The following is a 25,125-nucleotide window of genomic DNA, read 5'->3' as shown; positions in this document are numbered from 1 at the left end:
AATAAAAACAACAGCACCGTTAAATGAAGGGGAGACAGGTAGTTTTTTTTTTTTACAATCAGATTCCAATCTCTAATGCTGTGTGTGAGAGCTTAGGTAACTTTCCTTTTCTCACATTTTCTGACGACTATTCCAAAGGGGCACCCTGTCAACTCCTAATACTTTGTATGTTTGATTATTGTCGTTTTATTTAGAAAAAGTTCAATATTGATCATAACTTTAGAAAATTATGATCACGAATAAAAAAAGGGGCTAAAGATGTGAGTTGCTCTTGAATCAGAGCTGGGCGACACGGGCTTCTGTTCTGATATGATTGTACGAGAAGCAGGAGGAATCGCTTCTCTCCTATGGAGCTGAATCAGGAGGGAGACATTTTGTATGCTTGTGCATATGTTAACGCATGACCTACATCGTAAAACTAAATTAAAAACTAACATTAAGTTGTCAAAGACATTCATTTATATACAAACAAGAGACAGACATAGCAATGGTTCTACATTAACTTGTCCTACACTGATCAGACTAATTGAAATGTATGAAAGCCCGTTTCTGCCAGGGAGTTAAAAAAACGCGCTATGGTATCGCAGAATTCCGACTAAGTAACTCAAAATTGCGACTTAGTAACTCAGAACTCCGACTTTATATCTAAAATGTTCTTTAGCTCAGCTAGCAAGGCCTGGATTCAAGCCAATACAGTGAGGCACGAAGTAGGGTGGGAGCAGCGAGGGCACAAGCCCTAGAACCCGAATCCGTTACAATAACAAAAGGACAGACAATGAAATATGGGCTATTTTGAAGTCGCAAATGTGAGATATAAAGTCAAAATTCTGAGTTTTTAGGTCGCAATTCTGAGATTCAAAGTCACAATTCTGAGATACCATAGTGCGTTTTTTTTTACTCCCTGGCGGAAACGGGCTTCCATTGGTTCTCAGTGCTGCGAAGCAAAAGCAATCTCTGAGAAATCAGACAAATTATTATCAGAACATGTCAAAAGCTGATCAGTATTTCTTAACTGGGAAGCAAAGAAATGCTTGTATTACACATTTTAATATGACATGCAATTACACATGAAAATTAGTAAAATTATTTTCATTGCGGTAAGTGTTGATAGAACAGCCCCCTCGATAAAAGAAAGTGTGGACGGACGTGTCGCATGTTCCGTACTCTGTCTGACAGCGAGTTTAACACACTGTCCTTGGAAATTAGAAACTAATTGAACAATAAATTAATCTGAGCAAATTTTACACGTGTGGGTGATTTAATTCTGTCGAAATTACGTGGAACTCCTCCGCTGGGGTCAGATACACACGGGAAAGTGTTCAGGCGGCTTCACGGAGTCCCGCCTCAGACTGGAAGCAGGTTCTAATTAGACGCTGAGAACAATCCGGGTCTCTGTGTGTAATTGATTGTGTTGATTGAGCGGTAGTGCGACCATGTGTGTGGTAGCATCCCAGTGGGCAAAAGACGTATAATATACGTCTATTAAACGTATAACTTAGACGTCTAAATGTGGTCTACAATTCGTCTAGAATGAAATTCTAATATACGTCTAAAGTTATACGTCGATTAAACGTCTATGTTTAGACGTTCATTATACATAAATGGTTGGAGTTCTATTATACGGATAAATTTAGAGGACTATTATACATATATGGTTGGAGTTCCGGATAACTTTAGAGGTCTATTATACGGATAACTTTAGACGTCTATTATACGTATATGGTTAGAGGTCTATTATACGTATAACTTTAGACGTCTATTATACGTATATGGTTAGAGGTCTATTATACGTATAACTTTAGACGTCTATTATACGTATATGGTTAGAGGTCTATTATACGGATAACATTAGAGGTCTATTATACATCAAAGATAGATTTTATAGGTGTAGAAACAAGTAAACCAAGCCAATGATTAGGTTTAGAAATTTATTCTGAAAATACACATTCACACCTGAAACATACGTATTTCAAATTATACATTGTATACAATCAATCAACAATCAACATATGGGCAATAATCATAAAAAACACAACTAGTCTTAAACTTCAGCTACAAATTCTGGTAACATGGCAATATACAGTATAGTAATGACAAACACAAACTAATTACATTAACACACTAACTCAAAACCACATTTTGATTCAAATATACATTTTAAAATGTACAACTTCTATATTTCCAAGAAAAAAAATATTACAATGGAAGTTAAGACGATTTTTGTCCACTATTTGCAAACCCTGTCTAATTGTCCTAACAGTTAGAACCAAAAACCTATTATTTTCAGAGTCCAGATCTCCTGGCCCCCTGCCTTGCATATGCATTCTTCAAGTAACACATTGCGTGCTCCTTTATTTCTTTTTCTGTTGATGTAGGGTGGGACTTCAGCACCGCAGCTAGGAGAAAATTATATAATATTACTTCCCAAATAAATGATGATTAATATCTTCTTTAGTATAATCTAAAAAATGAACGGTTTACTAAGCTCAAAGCTGAAATAAATGTATAAAATTTGGCTTGCATCATAGCAGTTGAGCAATAAAGTCTGTCCTAATTAAAGAGTACCCAAAGTTTGAAAGTACAACATAGAATAAGAATAAGAGAAACGGCAAAACGATTTTGTGTCATCTTCCCCATTCACACTATTTTATGTGCCATTTTTTTGCTTATTCACGTATATTTTAATCAAAATAATATTAAGAAAGATCTGTATGTATTCAGATAGTATTATTATTGTTCATACTTACTCGTCAAAAGAGGATTGCTGAGATATTTGCAGATATACTTCTACATTTGAAAAACGTGTCCAAAATGGTGACCAACGAATACTAGCAATGCATTGTGGTATATAACCGGAAAATATGCTGGGTTCGATATTTTCTCAACGTATGCGTTTATTAATGTTGTCGATATTATGGTTGAAATTTAACATTGATAATACATCGCGGCTATGTGCCCCCTGCTATGAGCTGATGTGCAATTTTAACGCATGCAGTTAGTAAGGATCGGTCACTGTTGTATGGTATTATATATAATGACATTATGGAATAGGATGGGGACAGGCCTGGCATCACGGGGGGAGGGGGGAATGTCGCCCCTTCAGTTTTGGGCAAAAAGATTTACCTAACTTAATTTGCGCCCTAAAAAAATAGTTGTACTTTGTCAATGGTCAGACAACACTAAATGACACGAACAGTTATTCAGTCTGTTTGATGGGTAGGAGGGCTATCCGTCCAGGAACTGCACATATCAGTGTCGTTATTGAGTGTCAACATTACGATCCTGTTTGCTCAGGTGGACCGATTCCTTGCAGTAGCTTATCATTATACTTAAAATCGTTATATAACTAGGACTAGTTATAGCAGTCTGTGCTTTCTGTTGGTTTTACAACATTTTTTTATTAACGATTCAGAACGTCCATGTAGCTGCAAAAATGAACGCTTATGGTACTTTTCGCTCCAGGCAATACAAACCGTGAGAGTGACGAAAAATGTGAAACTGAACTTCATCGCAAATACCAGATTGCTAGTCGTTATCTTCTATCATGAAGCACTAATCAATGGCATAGCTGCGAGATTTCATTTGGGTAGCTGCACCGTACAGCTCCGTTTCAACCGAAATATCACTCCCCCCTCAGAATTTCAGACGCCCCCTACAGATTTTTCCCCGGGCACCGCGCACTGATGGGGGACGGGGTGTCCAGGAAATGGTATCAACTTTTGTCAAGAAAATAAAAATAGAAACTCTATAGGCACTCAAACATTTTACTGTTTTTTTTTTCAGGCAGGTGGCAAGACCCCCTCAGCAAAACCCTTGTATGCCAAGCTGTGGGCATTGATTCGTCGAATATACGTATATTTACGGCGAAATTACGTCTATACGTATATATACATCGCCTCGACGTATAATCAACGTCGAATTGCAACCGTAAAATCGACGACATGAATAAACGCATATATAACGTCGAAAACACATCTAACACAGTGCCTGAGGCTTTTTACTGTATGTATCGTGTGTGCCGCAACTAGGAGTATACGGCACTCTGCACAGTGCATGAAGTAAATTATTTTGGCAGTAATTAATTTATTATATTTACTATATGTATTATACACGTGTAAATTAATTACTGCCAAAATAATTTACTTCGTAATTTACAATAAAAAGCCTCAGGCACTGTGTTAGATGTGTTTTCGACGTTATATATGCGTTTATTCATGTCGTCGATTTTACGGTTGCAATTCGACGTTGATTATACGTCTAGGCGACGTATATATACGTATAGACGTAATTTCGCCGTAAATATACGTATATTCGACGAATCAATGCCCACTGGGATAGTCCTGCTAGTATAAAAACCTAGTCACCGCATTCACACTCCATGCTCTCTTGTTTCAACATAGTTTGGTGGTTTACATGTCTTACTTCTGTAGCAGTTTAGCGGGACGTCAATTTGGCAATGCGCTCGTTTCTCTTTGTGCTGTGCCTGTGCGCAGGGGCCGGGCTCCCCGCACTGATCTCCGCCGGGCCGGCTGGCTGGGACTTAGAAGCTGCTGGGAAACTGTCCAGAAGCCCCTCACCACCTCTGTCCTGCAGGTTCCACTACTCCTACAAGGTTGGCTATGTCCCCACGTGGGCCAGGAGAAAGACCTTCTTCAAGGACCTGAAGAACAAACACAGCTTTGTCCTGCTCACCACCAACTGTAAGCTCCTTGAGCGAGTGGCTCCACCTGCCTGCAGGGGGTGCTGTGTTCAGGTGTAATTCTATTTCTCTCTCTCTCCTAAGGATGAGTACTTCCTGGGTCAGCCCATGTACTTCCAGGCCACTGCCTACTTTGCCACAGCGGAGCAGAGGCTGTACATCCACTCGTGTTACGTAACGGAGAAACCAGACCCGTTTCCCCATGATCGACAACTTGGGGTACGGCCCCTTCTGGGAGGGGAGGTGGGCAGGAGCCCTGAGAGCCTGCAGGGGTTCATCCTTGTCCTTGTCCCCAGGTGCATGGTGGACAGCAAGGCAGATGGCTGCCTGTCCAGGTTTGTCCCCTCCAAGCAGAAGGATGTGCTCCGCTTCACAATTGATGCCTTCCTCTTCCAGAAGAAGCTGTCCAGGAAGGTACTGCTCTCAAAGGCTGCTCAGCCTTCTTGCTCTACTGATCCATTGTCTGCTTTTCCATCCATGATCTAGATGTGAACCAGACTGTGGCAGCTGTAGTGCCTAGAGCTGCCAGCTTGCCTTCACTGATGGCAGAAGGTCCTTCTCTGTCCCTCTATTGGCCTTGATCCCTTAATGCTGTGACCTTCCCTCTTGCAGCATGAAGTGACTGAGCTGTACATGCACTGTGTCATGGCTGTGGCTCCTGCTAAAGCAACACCAGGGAGGCTAAGAGGTACTTCTGCAAGGAGCCTGCTGAAGGTGCTCTGGGACATGCCAGGTGGAGGCCTCACCTGTCCTCTCCTCCAGGTGGGAGGAACTGTATGGTGACCATGAGGTCTGTGCCTGCTGTGAGTCCAGGTGTGCTGGCAGCTGGAATGAAGGTGGGTCTGGTTCTCTATCCCTTGTGGATTGCATCTCTGCCCAAGAGACAACCATGCTTGGACAACTGAGGAATGATCCCATGCTGGACAAAGGGACTGTTTAGATGAGTAGCATCACTGTGGGACTCTGGGTATAGCGGATCCCTCACTCCTGGGTGCTGCTTGTCCACAGGTACCAGGAGCCTGGTGACCAGCAGTCGGGTGGCTGTGGCACCAGTAGAAACTCCTCTGGATGTGGGAGCTGACTGAACTGAGGATGAGGAAGGAGACCCTCAGAGCTCCAGTGAAGATGCTGAGAGCACCAGTGAGGATGTGGAGGGAGCAGAGGACTTTGGAGATGTTGGCCAGTGGACAGGTAGGGTCTGGCAGGAGGAGCCCCAGTAGGGGTGGGTGTCCTGCAGTGTAGCTGGATTGTTCTCCTTCTTCCTCCCCAGGTGTCTGAATGAAGGCTCTAGCCTGGCCCTTGTGACTCTCCTGCCTCCACTTGCCTTGTAATGGCAACATCTCAATAAAGCTGTGAAAGACCCTTCTGCTTGCCCTTGTTTCTTTATGGTTTATAGGTTTGAATGGGATGGAGGAATTCAAGGGAAGTGAGACCCATTAATAAATTAAAGTACTGTATTTGTGGGGGTTCCCCATTCAAGAATGCTTCCTGTCTTGCTGCCAATGAGGACTGAAAATGGCTGGAGTAATAAAGCATTGTACTGGGCAAAGATGGCTGCATTATTCCTTAGGCAGGGCAGTGTGACTTTTTTTACTGTGGGAGAGACAGGTGTTCAATATACTGGAAATCCTCCCATTTCTGAGAGGGGTAGTGCTTATGGAGTGTGAGTTGCTACTGTAGTGCTCAGTAAGAGTGAGATCTGGTGTCCTATTCTAGGCTGCACTAACTGACTAAAAGAAACACAAGGAAGGAATTGTCAACAGGGGCTTGGTGTAAAGTAGGCCTTCCCTTCCTTAGCAGAGGAACAATACTGGTGCTAAAACATCAGTGAATAATGGTGCAGTTAGAATCTCGGAGGTCTTGTCTTATGGGTGTTGGTTTCACAGCAGTGGTAGTGGACAGTTATGAGAAGTATTAGGATCGTGACTGGAGATCCCAGTACTTGACTGGGAAGACAGGTGTTCACAACCACCTCTACCAGCAGCACAGACTGTGTAGATTGAGACTGAACGCTTACTACACAAAGCCTCTCCACTGTTTCAGTGTCCCGTGTCATGGATTTCAAGTGAATCCTAGTCTTCCTTTGTGACTACCTGTAACTTGCACAAATCCTGCTGGCCTACTAACACTGTCAATTTTTAGCCCTACTGCACTGCCCTATTAAAGCTTCAAGGATTTAGGATAAACTATTTTATATAATGGTTCCAAAGGTGGCTTCTCAAAGCACTTGACATAATTATAAGAATACACAGGATAAAACAATTCCAATAGACAGAGGAGACCATGGATGGTGGTACTAAGAAAAGTAGAAGCAGAGTGGTAAAGAATGGAACCAGTTCAGTAAAGGCTCTTCTACGGAGCAAGGTGTTGAGTCTGAATTTGAAGGAGTTTAGGGAAGGTGACTCTGCTACCCTTGGGCAGAGAGTTCCAGAGTCTGGTGGCATAACAGGAGAAGGCCCTGTCACCCATACAGTGTAGAGGGGCTTGGGGGACAGTTAGGAGACCAGAATTAGAAGGCCGAAGGTTATGAAGGAGTAGAGTGATAATAGATTAAACTGCTTCTGAGGTGCAACTGAAATGTGAAGGCACGTTCTATAGTTTATGCAAGAAAGGTTAATGTAAGGCTTTTATGGGAAGGGGGTAATGGCAGCACTTTTGAGGACCGTTGGTACAACGGCAGTGCTCAAGGATTCATTTCTAATATTGAGGACAATGGGTTATATACCCATCGTTCTTACCAAAGAATCAGAGAGCTTTTGATGTATAAAAAGACTCCTTTCCACCACTAATTTATTCAGGTTTGGTTCATTTGGGTTTTATCAGTTAAATATTTAATATTGTATTTGTCAGTTTGTTGATGCCTGTATATCACAGTGATCTGCACACACACCTTTGACTGAATATGGGCTGCCAAACCTCTCCACCAAACTTATGTATCACGGTAGGTACACAAGAAGTTTATTTGTAATAACAGGGTTGTTGGTGCCAGTAGTCAGATTGGGTCAATTGCAAGGTAAGAACAGCATCACATTAACTGGAGATGATCCAGAGATAAGCATGCAGCTCTGTACGCCAGATTAATACCGATTTGCAACTCGCTCGTCTGCTGACTTTAGTCCCCTGCTCAGTAATCACAATGTTCCCAATTGCAATGAGCCCAAGGAAACAGCTGCTGCTCTCTAGAGGACACTACAGGACAGGACTAAGTACAATTCCTGCAATAGACTAAGCAGTTTAGTGCCAAACTAACGGAACACTGAATCCTATGGGACAGTTCCGAATGTAGTAACAGCTTAATACTGAAATAATATAAACACCTCGTGATCTTAAGAATCTGTCGCTGTTAAAAAGTATTATAATAATAAGCTAAAATTGTACTGCAGCCACAACACAGTGGACCTGCAGCTCCTGTCCTGATCATACAGAAAGATGTCATCACTGTAACACCTGTTAACAAACATAGCGCCTGCAGTCTGCGAAAGAGAGCTCTGAGGTAAATATTCCTTGCAGGGAAGTGAACTGAAAAACAGGCAAATACATCACTCAGATGAAGAGCAACGACTGTCGCTAAAGAAAGTGAGCGAGGGTACACCTATAGTAGTTCATCCACAGAAATTCAAACATAAATTTGTGACGCACCAGAGTACCACAAAGCTAGAAGCGTGCCTTCAACTGGAGTATTGTAGCACGACTATTTATAAGTAATATTAACTTATTCCAGGCGTTCATCTGGTTTAAGAATACGAATTGATGCCTTCAAATAGACCTTTAACAGTCCTTTGATGTAGAATTAAGAAAATGGGGAATTATTTGATCCCATTCTCAATCCAGTAGTTTATGGACAGGCGCTCTCAGCGGACTGTGTGCAGGAGTGATGGGTGATGTGGAATTCTATGGGCTCAGTGGGACTCTGGGAGTCAACTCAGGGCTCTGCTGTAGATTCCTGTAGAACCGGTGTGAAATGATAATGTATCGTTGGCTGGTATTGTTAATGTAAAGTTTACTGGTACGTTTCGGCCAAAACATATTTTCTTTCTTCTTTTTTTCAGCATGGAATAAACCTATTACTTGTTCCTTTGCAGCCTACGCATGCTGACGCAGCTACCCACCTGAACTACAAAATGTATGTTGGCCGTTCCGTTACACTATATTGATGAATCGTACAAGATCATAGGATCTATAAGCCTGAAGGCCTGTCTTGTACAGTGACCTGATAAAAATCAAATTAATTACACTAATTTTTATGGAATCCCATTTCCGGTAGTGAGGCTTCCATAGTACACGGATGGAATAGTGGACGGTGGGCTTTTAATTTTTTTTTTATTTAAACACCAGAAATACAAAAACGAAGACAGAATATGAAATAAGATACAGAAATAGACACTTCACATCCAGAATAATTCACAATTATAAAAGCTGAAACTTATACTTTTTAAATATTTCCATTGTATGTCCTTTTTTACTTAAAAAAGAAACTCTTCTTTAGCTCAGCTGGCAAGGCCTGGGTTCGAGCCAATGCAGTGAGGCACAAACTAGGGTGGGAGCGGCGAGGGCACAAGCCCTGGAACCCGAATCCATTACAATAACAAAAGGACAGACAATGAAATATAAGTCCCAAATGTGAGATATAAAGTCGGAATTCTGAGTTTTTAAGTCGCAATTCTCAGTTAGTAAGTCGGAATTCTGAGATACCATAGCGCGTTTTTATTTTTACTCCCTGGCGGAAATGGGCTTCCATAGAAATGATCAGATTCAGAGCCATTGCAGTTCGTGCTAATTAGAACAACGCCAGTACTGAACCCTCAGCACCGTACTGACTACTGAGCACAACTTCAGCTGCTCGCCAGCTTTGTTACGCACAGTTTTGCATTGCTATTGAGCTCAGAGCAGGAGCTGATCTTCAGACAGTACCGTTTTAAAAAAGCAACATGAGCCAGGCAGGAGTCAAACCTACAATCTTCTGATCCGAAGTCAGATGCGTTATACATTACATCACTGGCCCTAATCTTACGGTGCTCAACTGTACCATAGTGACCTCAGCGCCACTACTAGTAATACATTGCCCCCGGCCAAAATTGCTTAGTAAAAAAAACGTTTTCTATACTTGTCTGTTTAAAAATATTATATCTTTAAAAAAGGCAAAGGGTTTGTGTGTCGCGCTAAAGTTTCGATTCATTTCGAATGCAAAGAAAAAACATTTTCTTCCAAGAAATCATAAATTTGTCTCATCCTCCATACTATAATTCTCTCTTGTAGTAGTAAAGCATTTTGAGTCAAACCGAACAATATATTAAAGGAACAAGTAATAGGTTTATTCCATGCTGAAAAGAGAAGACAGAAAAAACAACGTTTCAGCTGTGAAACCTTCTTCAGGTTTGTTTTCTCTCTTCTCTTTTCAGCATGGAATAAACCTACAGTATTACTTGTTCTTTGCAGATACGCATGCTGACGTAGCTACCCACCTGAATATATTAAACGTTTCATCTATACGATTAACATAATATTCTCCTGAATAACTACAGTAAATGACAAAGCCTTAGAGCCACAGAGAAAAACAAATTGCATTTAAAGTAATTTTAAAGGCTCGAGATAACTGCACTATAAACGCAAATGTTTGTCTTCTTTGTGGCGCTTACTTTTTGTTGCTTTAGCAAATTTCATGCAGTTTATTTCTGACACAAGACATAACAAGCTTGTGTATTTATGACAAAAAAGCGGGGCAACAATTTATATCGGCTCACAATTTATAAAGTGAGTTAAATGCACATATAGTAAATATATTTTCTCATATAATGGTGTGTTTTTTTGTCTAAAAATCCTTCATGAATGGTTTAACAGACACTTTGCATAATAAAAAAATATATGTACGAATTTTAACTTTTTATACAGTAAAGTTTTGTTGTGAACATGAGCCCTGTTTATCGATATCACCAACACAGTTCTGGATTTTATTCTGCCTTCCTATGGACATATGAATTTTCTTTCACACAACAGCTTGCATGTGTGGTAGCTTATTAGCGCCAGGGAGAAAAAGAATATTGTTGGCTTTTAAATGAGAAACCATTTGCGTTTATACAAAATCACAATGCGTTCTCCCAGACATTGGAACATCCTCTGTTTAAACACCTGTCGTTCACTCTAATATTGGCTCCTGTGCTTCGGTCCATTTGAGAGAGAAGACACTGAAAAAGTCGTGTGAAAGTGGATTTTGCACCTGCGCCAGTGCTGTAGTGGTATCATACAGACACCCATACAAATCCATCACACGTTGGAAGGCAACGTAAAATATTGCTCTGTCCGTTGGTGGATTAGGTATGCATGCTACATTTCAACGTAAAATGCAATGTAAAAAGATCAAATTTGATTCAAAATCGATTAATGTAAAAACCGATAAAGCTAATGTTTTTTATCTAGTTTTATCTATATCTATATCTAGTTTTTAAAAGGTCTTAAAAAAATGTTTATCGCGATTGTGAAAGTTAGTTAAAAAAGTTTAAAAAATTCAGAACTGAATATTTGGATCCGGGGCCTCATACTTATCAAAATTATTAAAATAATAATTATTTAACTATCAGATTGTGTTTCTGCAACATTTCGTGCACAGTATGCCGTATTCAACAATAAAACAACAGTCACAACGAGGCCTTTACACCCAGTCTGGGGTATTTTCCCCTTATATATTTTTGCCACTTTATATCGAACCTGTTATACTCCCAGAAGTGCGCAGTAGCTTCTACTTAATAAAAATATACAATTCACCGCTGGTATAAACAGATGTGTGCCATGTCTGCCTTTGTAAGCATTTGTTTCAAAAATAAGTTCACAATATGTTAAAAACACAAAAAGCACAAACTTAATAATACAACGATACAAAATCAAAACAAATCATAAAGCCAATTAAGTACCTATCCTTTGAAAACAGAGAACACCTTTATATCTACAATAAAAATGTGACATTTGTATCTACTTTTGAATTACTGTACAAAGCAGACAGAGTAGTCCCTGAATTCAAAGATCAGATCTTGGCCAAAACAAGACAATCAGACGTGAGCTGAATTCGGAACAAGAGCCTCTGCTTCATCGTTTATTGAGCTTTTGATCAAAGTCTGAGTGAAAAAAAGATCGGCTATTTTAACTGTTTGAATGAAATACACAAAGGGCACCTTCCTTCGAGCCGGAGTCAAGCCAGCAACCTAAGGATTCCCTCTTGTTTTCACTACAATCCTCCACTCTACCAACTGAGCTATCAACAGTTGTCAGGAACTGCTCCCTGGCACATACTGCCCAATGTAGTGAAATGTTCCGGATGATTTAAATCCCAGATCGACATTGTTTCCAACTCGTTTCCTTAGTCTTGTTTACCTTGAATTTAAGCCACAAACCAGGATTCTACTGTATAAACTTCTGGAGATATTACAAAATGTTTGATGGAGCATCAATCATTCCAGGCGGAAATTGACACCTTTCTTTCTCGAGGGATCATATTAAACATTTCATTTGGATCGAGAAGAGGATCACCATGAGACACAAAACAAGCAGTTTCATTCTGTCTTTATTAGAATCTGTATCATAGCTAATGCATGTAAAGCCTTTAGTATGCGAGAGTGAGAGTTCAGTTATGCCAGGGAGTGTGAGAAAAGAGAACTGAAATTTAGTAAATTAATATTTAAATAGAGTGTAAATCTTCAAAGTGTCACTGCAAAATTATTACCAGCTGCCGGACGTACTTGTTTTGGGACTATTTCCAATAAGTACCGCATTAGTAGTTGTGTGTCCTTACTGGTATCTTTTAAACATTCGGTTATATACAAACGGGACAGAGACACAGTAATAATCCGATTTTAATGTGTCCTGCATTTTAACTTACTGAACAGATAAATTGAAATGTTCTGATTCAGGACCCCTGCAGTTTGTGCTAATTAGAACCACAATAATACTCCTGAGTCCTGAGCACCACACTGAGCAAAGGTTCAGCTGAACTCTGACTTTGTTCAGCACGACTTGTTGTTGCAGTTGAGCTCAGAGCTGGAGATGATCTCCATATTCTACCACACTAACTAGTCCTAAACGTAGTACACAGTACACACTTTTTTAAAACAATTTAAAATATTACACAAAGGCTGTAAAGCACACTCTAAATCGATCCGAATATTTGATTTCCGCGATCCGTTTAGGCAACATTAGGCAACGTGGCGCTTCTCCAGCAAAGCATTTCTCAGTTTTGTGAACTACTGGTGCTTTTATCACACCAACTGACGTATCTCGTCAGGATGGCCGAGTGGTCTAAGGCGCCAGACTCAAGGACTCCTGTCTTTCCATTGCTTGGGTGTTCTGGTCTCTGCATAGAGGCGTGGGTTCAAATCCCACTCCTGACAGCTTTTCCCTCTCTTGCATTTTTCCTGTCTTCTTGTGCTCGCTGACAACGACAGAAAGAAGAAAACGGAGAAACCGGCTTGCGGGCACATGATGGGCAGGGAAATGCTTCGTGAACACTTCAATGTGATTAGCAGAAAGTCAAATAGGCTTCGATTTCTCCCTTAAGAACTGTTTGGGGTGCCTGTAATCGAGTAAAGATTTACGGTCAAGGTATGCATTCAAAGGTGAAAGACCGAAATATAAATCCAGAAGAAGACGTATTAAAACATATTGTTTTCCCTGCGGTTTCCCCTGTATTTCATTAAATGTGGCATTGTGAAATCAGCCTGTAGCCCTACGGAATGCAGCCACTCTCCCGGTGACAGCGGCAGGAGCCGAGAGGATTAAATCAGAGCTCGAACAGAGAGTTTAAAAAATATGGGCAACTAGAACATAGATCATAGAACATTTTTATTAAACTTTCCTATCTGCTCGGCCTTACTGAAGTATTTTAGCTGCATTTTTGCTTCTATTTATATACTTTACAGTAGATAGTGTTTAGTAAGAGAAGAGAGATACAAGCGCTAAACCCCCACAATAACCAAACCTTAACTAAAGCAGGAAGATCAGTTTCTGCTCGAGACAGCCGTTTTCTGAACTGTAAACCCTCAACACTGGCTGGAGACGCTGTGTCCGGACTCCGGGAGGTTGTATAAGAAAAGACTCGGAGAGCTGCAGACTCATTGCTCTGCGCTCCCCGTGCGGAATGCGCGTGTCCTCCCTCCTTCATTACCTTCATACACTCCTCTCAAACCATATCAAACTCCTGCAATATTTCGGTGAACAGATACTGGGTCTTTCTTTCCGAGATCATAGGCAGAAACAATAAACACGGTGAAAACAGGAAGGTATTCTGATTGTATAGAGAAATGCGCAAAAATACATTTCCTAAAATCCAATAAAATCTAGTTACATTCTGATGCTATTTTGATGTATCTGAATAGTTTTGGCACAGTTGTTACAGCAAAGAGACAAATAAACTTTTTTAAATTTCATTCGAGCTGTAGTTTAGAAAATGTTTTTTCAATTCTCTAAATAATACAAACACAAACACCCGTTGTAAGCGACTGACCATTGATATTCTTGAATTATAAGCCCGTACACACGCTGGCAGGCAGTTCAGAGAATATGATGCCCCTGCAGGGGCCGAATATTAGACAGACGTATACATACAGTCATCGTGTGGAGTTTATTCCTCCTCTACCGCAGTCTTTGCCTCTTGTCACATTTGCGCTTAATTGTCGATTTTTTGTATAGAACACCGAATATCTTGAGGAAGCCTGTCAAGCGAAGATTGATGGATTATTGAGGTGCAAACACTGGTTCAAAATCAACATCCTCTGCTATTGCCGTTGTTTCTTTGATAATTTCTTCAAATTCCTCATCTGACCTTCAATATCGAGGGATATTGAGTATAATACCATACAAATTGTAACTTTCTTTTGATTGCCAGTTTTATTAAAATGCCATCCCCTTTTACAGTTATTTTAGATGTTTGGCAAGGCGTAATATCCCCCCTCTCACCCTCAGCTAAAATATTTTAAAAGTACAACAACATTACATTATATTGAACAGCGTTTATGTTAACATTTATATTCAAATTAAGGTAAAAATACGAAAATATTAAAATAGAACTCCGGCGATCTGTTGTTTTTGCTTGACAAGTTCTCGAACAATTTTGCAATGTTTTTTAAATTACTTTAGCTGAAGATGCAACGGGAGCATAAGTGAATTCTCCCTCACTCACTGGAACATATAATTCTATGGGTGAATACTAACTGCTTGCAAGTTGCCAATGTCGGTAATTATTGGAAATTCCCGGTAATGTTGACTCTGGTACTCAATTGTTTACTACTGCAAATATCAAAATAGTTCAGGTTTTGCGGAACAATTAAATTTTTGCGGTGATGATGTTTACTATAGGAAGAAGTGCGTCCCTGGGTGTGATCAAAAAACCCACCTGGGGATTAATAGCCGAAAACGCTAACCGATTGCACCACAGAAATGCTTACACCTTACGCTTTTTTTCATTTACATACTTTTGGTGAACAAAAAAATTCGCTCGCATTTCATCTTTCGCAAGCTGTATGATTAAAAAAAAAACAAGTTGTTCTGCAAAGGAAATGAATAAACGCATTAAACCAAATCAAGAACTCTTTGAGTGTCCCAAATTACATGTTCTGTAAAACAAGACAGGAAAAAAAAAGGTACCGCTGGAAATCGGATCCAGGATTTCCTCTTTATGAAACAAGTCTTTTAACCAGCTTTACCACAGCACTGGCAGAATACTATTCTTATACAGGTGGGTACCCACCCTCAAACCTTTGTTCTCTCGCTACTGTTACAGGAGGCGTTGTAGGACTTTTTTAGTTCAGAAAAAGCTATCAATTCATCTTACATTTCTACTCCATCAATATTAGCAATGCTATCTTTACTAAGCTCTAAATATAGCTCTAAATAAATGCAAATTTTAAAATACATTTTAAAATAAATGCTATTCCATATGTTGTAACTTTGTGGTATTTAGAAATTTTAGGATGCAAGGGAAAGTATTACTGTATACAACTGTGAAAGAGGCTTGTATTTTAATACAATTTTCGATCAAAAGAAAACCAAAGTCCCTATGATATTACCGTCAATATCTCTTGATATCAACGTTCAGTTGAAAGATTTGAAGAAACTCTCAAACAAGCAACTGCAGTAGCAGAGAGTTTTGATTTAAACCGATGCTTGCAGCTCAATACTCCATTCATCCTTGAAAGAAGCAAAGACAGGGATATTTTGAGTGTCTCCATGATCCTCTTCTCAATCCAAAAGAAAGGTTTTATATCATCCTGATCCCACTAGAAAACGGGTCAATTTCAGTCTGCACTGATGTCCCTTCAAACGTTTTATAAGAACTCTGGACGTTTATACAGTGGAAGCCTGGTCCATTTCTTCTTCTGAACGAGACTATGGGAGTGAGTATTTTGACGTCGAACTGGGATTTAAATAGAGGAACACTACACTACATTGGGCTACACGTGTGAAAAAGCGTTTACTTTCCGACCTCTCGATAGCTCAATTGCTAGATCTTAAGACTATAGACAAAAACAGTGGGCATTTCTTATGTCCCTGGTTTGAATCCAGCTCGAAGGATGGTGTTTTCTTGTTCCTTAATCAAAAAGTGAAAATTGCGAATTTGTCTTTCACTTTGACGTTCACCCGAAAGCTCAGTATATAAAGAAGTAAAGGCTCCTGTTCTGGATCCTAATCCTAATCCTCACGTCTGATTGTTTTGCTCAGACCTTTAAAATGTACACTGTGGACTGTTTGCTCTTCCTAACACAATTAAAAAGCCGCCGACAAACTTATCGATCGGGAGTTTAGTTCAGTGATAGCGCGCACTTAAGACGCTCCGTTTTCTATCGCCGGCATCTCTGTATTCTTTTTAAACGCGATATTTTTTATTCTTCGTGTGTGAATTTCAGGGAGACTCATAAACCCTTTGTCTGTTTTAAAGATACATTATTTTAAACCAGGCATAATGAAAGACGTAGTAACTAGACACACATACAAGACACATGAATAGTAGCGGCTTTGAATGCAATACAAACGCCAATGGCGCAATGGATAACGTGTCTGATTACGGATCAGAAGACTTTAGGTTTGTACTCCTTCCTGGTTCGTGAAGAAGCTTTTAAACCTCACTACTCAACACTGACATCGTAGGGTGTGCGGTCCTACACAACCTTACTATCGACTGGATGAGTCTTCTGTTCAATCTCCGATTCTTTCCGCACATTCCTGCTATTTCACCACCGTTATTGTAGGATAACAGCCACAGACACGAGAAGATATACTATTCCGAACAAATGTCTTAAAAAATCACGTTGAAAAAGGTGACAATACGTTTTTGTTTCTTTAACTTAACCTTACTTTTGCCTGTAAAGTTCACATTATTTTCTGTAGCCGCAAATCCCCAATATTTCTGCTGTCTCCCGAGAAACACAAGCATGGAGTCAAATCATATTAAATAACACAACACATCTATTAATTTAACACCCAGATGTGACAGAACACATGTAAGACTTACACACAGCTTTTAATATGCTCTAGTGAATTTGCAGGTGTCCTGGGGAGGGAAGAGAACTGATATTAAGGAAATACATATTTAAAGGGGATGTAAGTCTTAAATGTGTTTTGTCACATCTGGGTGTTAACTGAATAATTTTTTAGCATTATTTATTGTGTTTTGACTCTATACTTGTGTTTCTCAGGAGAGAGCAGAAATATTGATGTTTACATTTCTATTCACATTCCCGGTGATATTGACTGAGGTAATGCAGAAGCATGTTCTCTATAACAATAAACGGTGCGAGAAGACAGGAAGAAAGGCACCGCTAGGATTTGAACCCAGAATCTCCTGTTTACTAGACAGGCGCTTTAACCAACTAAGCCACGGCGCCGGCAGAATCCCCCTCTTTTACTGCGACTTGGACACACCGCTCTGAGACACCTGCGTTCAGTAAGCGCTGAGTCGGCTGGCTGAGCACGTTGCCTCCTTTAGATTCAATAGGAGCCCCGACACTAAGAGAAACGTATAGAAATGGGTTTTATCCGGCACTTTTCATGTCCAATGCGCTTGACATCTCCCACGGGCGACAAAGTTCATTTACGACACCTTTCTTTCTTTCTTCTTTCAGCAGGAGTACAATAATGGCAACAACATGCTTGGAGTTCGGCATTTCATTTAGTCTGCGGAAACATCGTATCGGAATGAACTGCCTGAGATAAAAGAGTAATTGCGGCTTCAGATCGTTTTTACAGAGCATTGCGTTGTTCTGCTCATGCTGACTACACGCTTTCGATATGTCATTTACTGCAAGCGTTGCTTTTCCAGGTTTTTCTGAAATTCCTCGCATTTGAGCCAGCACTAAAACATTTCATTCCCGTCGCTGAATACATCGTGGAAACGGTATTTGCAACGGAATGCTGTCACACATGAAACATTTTCGTTATTCGGTTCTGAAGTTTGAAAATGAAAATAAAACGGGGGTCACCTCATAGGCTTGAAAGAAGTCCAAGCAGCATAAAAACCCACGAATTCTCACAAATTGTGTTGCATTGTGCTGCACCTTTCTTCTGCTGCTTTTTAAAATCAGCCTTAAACATTTGAATGCATACCTTACTGCTGCTAATCACATTCACGTGTTTACGAAGCTTTTTTCTGTCCGTTATGTTTTTGCTAAGCAGTTTCTCCATTTTCCTCGTACTGTGATTGTGAGTGAGCACAACAACACTGAAACAGTGTAAAGACAGATAAAAAAGTCAGGGTAAAACGCCTGACTGTCGGGAGTGGGATTTGAACCCGTGCCTCTATTTGGAGAGCGAAACACAAAGCTTAAAAGACATGAAGCTGTGAATTTGCTGTTTTAAACTGCTTGGCTATCCTGAAAAATGTGTGCTGATTGTACCAGTCGCATCCGATTTTCCGTTACTTTAGAACGATTGATATGACTGGACGAACACAATTTATGGCGTTTAGCATGACATGGAAAACAGTACCGGAGCATTCGGGTCCGGACTACCAGACTCAGAAACAGTTTTTACCCCCACACTATCAAACTATTAAACTCACAGCCTCTCTCACTCTCTCCTCACCTCTCACCTACGATCTGAAACTCACAGTGCCTTCTTTCTTACCAAAAACCCAAACACACATTGAAAATCTACCTCTACCATACATGTCAAAAGCTCACTCCCCATCATTTCTATCCCTTTATTTCATTCTTTTGATGCATGTTTTTGCACATAACCTGTTACCTTTTTGTTGTTTTGCACACTGCCTGTTGTTGTTTTTTGCACATCGGCTGTTGTCTCTTTCTTTTGTTATACAATTGTATTGTTGTTGTGTTTTTTTCTTTGTACTACTTATGTCCGAGAGCTAGCTAAATACCATTTCGTTATTCCATATACCTGCGTATGAGTATAATGACAATAAACTTGAACTTGAACTTTTAACTTGAATTTGAACTTGAACTTGACATAGTCTTGCAGGCAGTATATTATTTTATCGTTTACTCGTATAAAAAAAACATGGTCTTCTTGTTCCTAAGTCAGATTTTTAGTGCTTTCGAACGTTACTTCCAACCTGGACTGACAGCTCACCAGATTTGTTTGTGATCAGACCATGGAGTGGGGGGCTGTACCAAGCGTAGGTTCCTTCCCAATGCTGAGGCGATCATTTGGAAGATGGGTGTGAAGAGAGACAAGCTTTGTCGACTAAAAAACAAGGCAGGATAAGCATGAACACTAATCACTGGCGACAGTTATGCTCTCTTACTATTGAGACTCCTACATTTTTTTGAAGACTTTGAAACTAAAGGTAAGCGGAGACAAACGAAACAGGTACGGGTGGGGATTGAACCCACGATCTTCGGTTTACGAGACCGACGCCTTACCACTTGGCCACCGCGCCTTCAAATAAAGAGGAGAATAATGTTGTTCAAATTATTTTTTTCTGAACCTGGTTTACATCGCCTGGAGGCAGCAACAACAATAAAAGGGATACTTAACAAGGAGATGCGCTGTAGCAGTGCAACTCCAACAGATGCTCCTGAAGAGACTGGAGGTTTAAGCCAGCTCCTTAGAGCGCTCGGCCGTGTTACTCTCAACAGCGGCTCTTCAGCTCTTGTTGTTTGACCTAGTGGTTTTATAACGCGTGGAAACGACCGCAACTTCATTTTCTGAGATGCTTTCTCTCATGTGGTGAAATCTCGACCTCTTTGGCATCTCTGGCAATAGTTTTTCCTGTAGAGCACCTCTGCTTATAGTGCCCTTGAAGTCATTTTATTTTTACAGGAAGACGCATTCCCTAACAATCTCTCCTGTTTTAGAAATGCTTCATAAGGCATGTTTGATTCAATGGACAAACAGTATACTAATTGTACAATGCAGATCTATGCGGCATTTGTACTGGATTTGACTGGGATTCTGAAATACTTCTTGAAAAGGTATTCAGATTTTCTTGAACCTATAATAAAAACACAGACCCGAAACTCCCTAGCTTCCAATCTCTTGCTGTCCTTAAACTCGGACGTGATGTTCTGCAGACGTGCAGTGTCCCTTTACTCTCGTTGTTTTCAAAACGACCTCCGTTGTCGGGCGCAGTTAAAGTGGAACTGGCCTGACCGCACAGGAAATTACTGAATGATAAAATGTTTCTACGGCTCAAAATGTCCCTTTAGACCCTCGTCATGTCTCTGTGAGGAACGGGTAGGTAGAGAGGTTTAACAGATGCTCACGATGTTTCACACGGGGTGTTACCTGTTGTAGTGTTTCAAAAGATGTGTTAGCGGACCACAGATTATCTTGAAAAGATTCGGGTTTGCACTGGCTGGGATTCAAACCTGACTCAATTATTTGGAAGGCGCCTGTACCACCAACGCACTTCCGAGAAGACCTTACAAATTATCACAATCCTCTCTCTCACCTACAAAGTTATGGAGACACAGACGTCCAATGAAAGCTCAAGGCTCAAATCCTTTGTTGTGATATCATTTTAATTAATATTAGCTTTGATAAGGTGTCATTTTTGCCACTTAAAGGTAAAGTCTGCTCCTTTTCTCCTGGTATAGAAAGAACGTGTTCCATCTTTGTTTAAAAACACCACTAAAAGTAAATTATTCAGCTCTACCGCCTGTGAGCATTGACAAGACATCTCAAAAGGACATATTAAATAAGAACACGATCCTTCCTGTTACCATTCCTGTGGTTGGGGCGTTGTTTCACCCTTTTGCGTTAAATCATCAGTACTGCTGTTTTTCTATGGATAGTTTAATCAAGAGCACTTAAAAGATGCAAAAAGCTTTCAAATAAAATAGAATTGAAAGACAGTCGAGTAAGGAGGTAGAAAAAAAGCACTCCCCCGTCTGGGAATCAACCACCGTCGCCCATGTAACTGGATACAAAAATAACAGATTAATTTGTGCCCAGTCTCTTGAAGCTTCGATGCGATTATTTTTCCTTCCTTATTTCTTCATTCCTATGAATTTACTCTGTAGTAGAAGAAACGCGAAAGTGGGAAACTGCAGGCATTCTTCGTGAGTGGTGTGATCAGTGAGCATTTGCACATCTCTAAGTCTGTTCCATAAACTTTATCATCGGGGATGTAGCTCAGTGTTAGAGCGCATGCTTTGCATGTATGAGGTCTCGGGTTCAATCCCTGGTATCTCCAGGTGCTTTTATATTAGAGTACTCGCATCGCAATCTTCTGTTGAGTGAGAACTCTTTGCTCGTGTTCAGAGAGAGCCAGGTTTACACAATTAAATGCAGTTTACACAATTAAACTCGACGTGCTGCAGGGTTGCGCTGCTATTTTAAATGTACCTCTTTTAGTTCTGTTAAATCCTAAATTATTTGAACTAATAATTTAGTTCAAAGTCAGGAAATCCAGAGATTGCTTCACACTTGTCGTGGCTGTTGCAGAAAACACCTGTTGAATCTCACCCGGGATTTCTTGATTGATCATTCAGCGAGCGAATCCTCCTTCTGAACTCAGCACTAAACTGAAAGCTTCACGAACTCCTCACTCCGTGTCCTGTACTGCTCTCGTGTAGATGTGAAGCACAGCCATAAACACACCTTGAACTTTTTCCGTTTGTTAAGGAAAATGCAAAAGAGCATGACAAGTATTGATCGTATAAAATATCCATGGCACAACTCGAGAAAGTACTGAAGGACTACACATCGACTTTTGATGATTACAAGAGATTCAAGAAACACAATCGTCCGCACCTGGGTTTGGATCCTGAACGCTAGAGTTAAAAGAACATAAGCGACGGATATGACCTATAAACTCTCTTAATTGTCTTATAGTTTATTAAATAAAACAATTTCTAAATGAATTCTAACTGTTGATAGACGATTTATTGAATTTTAACAAAATCACAATTACAACCTTTTTCGGTTAAACTGTTATTCACATGCTCTAACGTAAATAAACGTTAGTGTCTTCCGGTGTGTGAGTCAATTTCTCCAAAAAAATATTTGTTAGTCTGGCGGGAGGCTGTGCAAGGTGTTAAGAAATAGAATTTCTAAAAGACAGGCTCCCTAAGCTTAACATCAAGGCTGTTTTCTCTACAGAAATGCTCTTTAAATTTCAGCACTGTTGCAACTCCCTTTATAAAGGGTGTGCACAAGTATACAACCAAGGCATTGAAAGTTTTTTTTTAAATTATTGTTCCAAAAAATGTTCCATTTGTTTTCTTTTTAATGTTGTTGATTAAAAGATTTTATTAAATGTGAAAAAAATCTGAATGTGAAAAAAGGTCAAAATGCTATTGAAAAAAATCAGTAATGTGAGGAAAGATGGACTGTGGGAGCCCCTTAACTACCCATGTCATGCTGTATTTCTCACTCATTCTACTGGGAATGGTACACGTGACTTGCGAGGATCCCGACAGTGGTGACTTTCTTTCAGAGCCCGGATAGCTCAGTCGGTAGAGCATCAGACTTTTAATCTGAGGGCCCAGGGTTCAAGTCCCTGTTCGGGCGGATGTGCTATTCTTAAGTCTATTGTGAATGTCATTCTAAATAGTCTTTTATCTTTCACTCTTCTAGCTGTACTGTGGTTATTTTAAATGTCCATTACTTGTATTTACAGTAGTGTATTTAGTGTTTCATTTCACAAACCGAAAATGTTCAAGAAGATCTTGTCACTCTACTCCACGTCATTATCTAAATTAAATCACAGTAGAGTACAGGACACGCAGTGAGAGGCTCACACAGTGAGTACTCTTGAATACGACAAGAGGAAAGGCACACTGCACATCTGCAGAACATCACGTCCGAGTTTACAGTGACAGCAGAGGTTGGAAGCGAAGTAGTTTTTTATTACTCGCTCGCTGAACGATCTCTCAAGAAACCTCGGTTGAGATTTAACGGGTGTCTAATAATCACGTTCAAAAAGGTGACGATGTTTTTTTTAACTAGGTAGCCTTAATGGCATCGTGGTGTGAGTAGATCTTAAAGCAGCTGCAGACAGAGTACCCGTAATGGCAACACGTTTCTGCTTTGAGTTCGGCTTTTCTTATTTCTTCTGCAGAACCAGTGGTATCGGAATATACTGATCCGCATAAAAAGCGCTTTCGGGTTCTGATCATTTTTATTGAGCGCTGCTCTAAACTTTTGCTCGGGCTAGTTTTCCCCATGAAAAAAAGACATATCCCTAATTACATGATTTCACTTTTTTTCTTATCAACGAGTAGAAAGAAATAAAATATATACTTCATTATAAGTACCACAGGCAAGATGCCGTTGCGTTCAGGTCGCAGTTACCCCTGGAGACGTTTGCTAAAATCTCACTTCTAATAAAGAGGTCTTTCTCGTTAGAGTAGGATCGATAGAAGCCTTAAGCGGGGGAAAAAATCACAACATCTCGCATTTCACGTGTTTAATGTTAACTGTCTCAGTGGTTGCTTTGGTGATTGATGGCTCTTCTCCCTCGCAGGGTGACGGCAAACGTCTTCAGGGAGGGAGTCTCCCACGCACGGCTTGTCTTTATCAAGAGCTGAGACAACAGAAACAGACTTCCAACTGACATTAATTACTTCTTGAGCGTTTATGACCGTCTTTAAAAGTTGAGAGCAGGTGAAAAAGTCTTTGGAAATGAGGAAATGACTGCCGACAGTAAACAGAGCTGACGCTCAGCTGCAGACAAGCGCTCCTCGTTAGTACAGTATAGTGCTGAGTACCCCCGCTTGTTGCGCGGGAGACTGGGGTACGTTTCTGTGACAGGGCGCTGGTTTAATTTTTTAACAACCTGACTTCACTTAAAAAGTGTGTACTGTGTACTACGTTTCGGACTAGTTAGTGCGGTAGAACATGGAGATCATCTCCAGCTTTGAGCTCAACTGCAACAAGAAGTCATGCTAAATGTAGTTTAGTGAGTAGACATCGCGAGACAACAGAACGAGAGTAGAAAGCAGGAATATAAGGTGTAAGGGCATGATCTGTGTAGTTAACAAAATAGTTAAAATAATATTAAAACGTCTCTTTATTAAGATACACAACATTTATGGCGACGAGAGATGAGTGCTTGACGGACTCAAAGCGAGCAGAACACTGCAGATTTTAGTTCTCTTGCTGGTAGAAACGAACTTTTGAATTTTCTGACTGTTCGTTTAGCTTGCCCATTGGAAGATATGGCAGCCGCGCCGAGAAGCTTTGCTTATGCCCGGCTTTTTTCACCGCTTCTACTGAACCTCGTAGCTCCGGATTTGTATACGGAATACAAGATATGGATGGAGTCGTACAGATTTTTTTGAAATAGCCGGTGGATCTACAGAAGCTCAGGATGCTGTGAGACGTGCTACATTACTGCACTGTATCGGGGCTCCCGTGCAGCGGATTTTCGCCAATCTCCCTGGAGAAAAAGGTACATATGAACAGACTGTAGCTGCCTTAGACGCTTACTTTACACCGCGGAGAAATGTGGTTTTGGAACGGCATAAATTTAGGCAGAGAACTTAGTCTCAGGACGAATCTGTTGATGCTTTTGTGACTGCACTAAGAGAATTGGCTAAATCTTGTGACTTTGGAGTATTGGAAACTGACATGTTAAGAGATCAACTTGTGGAAAAATGTGCACATAAGAGACTATAAATTGCTGCAGGAGGAAGGGCTGACTTTAAAAAGAGCTCTTACAGTCGCTAGAATTCATGAAGCAGCTCAAGCAGAATCAAGAATGCTTTCTGACCACAGTGACAAAGTGACACTGAACGGGGCGCTCGCTCAAACTTTACAAACAAAAGCCGAGCAGCAGGACACAGTCATGCTAGAGAAATAGAAGAACAGGGGACGGCTGACATTACATGTTACAGGTGCGGACTAACAACGCACAAAGCAGATGAATGCGGAGCGTGAACAGCAAAATGTCTACACTGCAAGAAAACAGGACATTGTGCACATGTCTGCAGAACATCACGTCCGAGTTTAAGGACAAGTATACCTTTATTGTTGTTGCTGCA

General features: G+C 40.4%; 1 protein-coding gene, 1 long non-coding RNA gene and 4 other non-coding genes across 6 annotated transcripts in view; 3 read left to right on the top strand and 3 right to left on the bottom strand.

Annotated features, from left to right (window-relative positions):
* Positions 1-25,125, bottom strand: part of LOC138242549 (antigen WC1.1-like) — a 621,195-nt gene that overhangs the window by 337,010 nt on the left and 259,060 nt on the right. The gene's annotated exons all lie outside the window — the stretch shown is intronic.
* On the top strand, positions 4,589-5,380 carry LOC138242368 (uncharacterized). The gene is made up of 4 exons (XR_011191522.1): positions 4,589-4,700; positions 4,784-4,918; positions 4,996-5,113; positions 5,312-5,380. It is a non-coding gene; the product is annotated as an uncharacterized lncRNA (long non-coding RNA).
* On the top strand, positions 12,964-13,074 carry trnal-caa (transfer RNA leucine (anticodon CAA)). Its single transcript has 2 exons — positions 12,964-13,001; positions 13,029-13,074. It is a non-coding gene; the product is annotated as a tRNA-Leu (tRNA).
* Positions 17,489-17,562, bottom strand: trnat-agu (transfer RNA threonine (anticodon AGU)). The gene has a single exon. It is a non-coding gene; the product is annotated as a tRNA-Thr (tRNA).
* Positions 19,503-19,574, bottom strand: trnat-cgu (transfer RNA threonine (anticodon CGU)). The gene has a single exon. It is a non-coding gene; the product is annotated as a tRNA-Thr (tRNA).
* Positions 22,579-22,651, top strand: trnak-uuu (transfer RNA lysine (anticodon UUU)). Its single transcript has one exon. It is a non-coding gene; the product is annotated as a tRNA-Lys (tRNA).

This window comes from Lepisosteus oculatus, chromosome 14 (assembly GCF_040954835.1).
Source record: "Lepisosteus oculatus isolate fLepOcu1 chromosome 14, fLepOcu1.hap2, whole genome shotgun sequence".
NCBI classification, from domain to species: Eukaryota; Metazoa; Chordata; class Actinopteri; order Semionotiformes; family Lepisosteidae; genus Lepisosteus; species Lepisosteus oculatus.
Note: the sequence above shows the minus strand (reverse complement) of the source record. Positions and strands in the feature narration are given on the sequence as shown.